The sequence below is a fragment of the Limulus polyphemus genome, unplaced genomic scaffold (assembly GCF_000517525.1).
Source record: "Limulus polyphemus unplaced genomic scaffold, Limulus_polyphemus-2.1.2 Scaffold5461, whole genome shotgun sequence".
Classification (NCBI taxonomy): Eukaryota; Metazoa; Arthropoda; class Merostomata; order Xiphosura; family Limulidae; genus Limulus; species Limulus polyphemus.
The window spans coordinates 53,583-55,258 of NW_013671071.1; positions in this window are offsets into that span (position 1 = coordinate 53,583).

Genomic DNA, 1,676 nt, shown 5'->3' on the forward strand with positions numbered 1-1,676 from the left:
TATAAAATCAAAAGGTTAAAGTGGTTTATGTTTTAAAATACAGAAAATATTTCTTGAAGTTGACAAAACATGTTCTGTAGCATTACAACAGCATGCATTACATGAATTAAACCAACTGTAACTAGCCAGCAACAACAGCGACATCTATAATCAAAGATTGTCAAACAAATTATAAAAATCATTTACAAAATAGTTTATTACATAATTCTGCACTGGTGTTCATATGATAGCAAATATACACACATCTATTATAAACCTTAGACTATTATGTACAAAATTCCACAGAATTAAAAAAAAAATTGAGAATTATTAGTTTTTGGAAAAGAAATCAAGAAAACGATTCTCCTTCTCTATCAAGTTATTACAAAACTATTTGACTTATTTTGTTAGTTAGTGATAGATATTAGGATTAAAATTTAATAAGAAAGATTACATTCAAAATCGCCATTAAAAATTGCCTCATGAAGTACGTTAACTTGTTGTATGAATGGTCAGAAATGTCTAGCGCGGACCTTCTGGAGAGCTTCATCTGCTAAGGTTTGGTATGTGACGTCATCAGTCTTTATTAAACAAAATCCCCTCCTTAGGACTATAAACAAGGGAATTAAAAAAATTATCTTTCCAATAAATATTTAATAAAATCAATAAGAATGATTAAATTTTATTTTAGGCGTTTCTAATAACTACCATTTTCCTCTTTAAAGCTTTGAGATAAAATTCATAAATGTTTGGAGTTTTTTCTTGAATATTTGGTCCAATAACTGCAATATATTTTAGTTTTATTGCAAAATAATATTTACACAATTTTAGAAGTAGAAGTAATAATTATGTAATAATAACTAGTGAAATTTAAATATAATTATGTAGAAAACTAGAAACTGTAGAGCTGCCCAAGAAATGTGTCCTCTTTAAATTGAACGTATTACAGTGTTTGGTTTTTAATACTTTAAGATTACGAGTGTGAATTTTTTTTACAACACTTTCATTATTCTACTTGCTCCAAGGTCATTATTAATTCGTGTACCTGGGCTACTGGTGGTAGAGAAACATGTTAAGATTTGATTGACATGATACTTCTTGTAAACGTGTCTTTTTCTTCAGTAATAATACAAAAAAGTGATCAAATCTAATACTGGTTAAGAGTGTATTTTTCCAAGGTTTAAAATATTATATGAAAATTTAAAATCCTTCGTGAAAGTGTATCAATCTTACCAACAAATCACACTACTCACATCAGCTTTAGAAAATCTGGTACTCTCTACTAGCATATGTTGACAAAAAAAACGAGTTAAATTACTCGGCCAGTAAACAGTTTTCCATCGTTATTGTGATGGAAAAGCTAGAATATTACCATCCTTCACTCGGTACTGAAAGTTTTAAAAAAATATAAACCATTTACTTAATTCTGTTTGTAACAGCTGAACGTTGTGGTAGGTTAGTAACTATGGTGACAAAACAGCTGAACGTTGTAGTAGGTTAGTAACTATGGTGACAAAACAGCTGAACGTTGTGATAGGTTAGTAACTATGGTGACAAAACAGCTGAACGTTGTGGTAGGTTAGTAACTATGGTGACAAAACAGCTGAACATTGTCGTAGCTTAGTAACTATGGTGACAAAACAGCTGAACGTTATCGTAGGTTAGTAACTATGGTGACAAAACAGCTGAACGTTGTG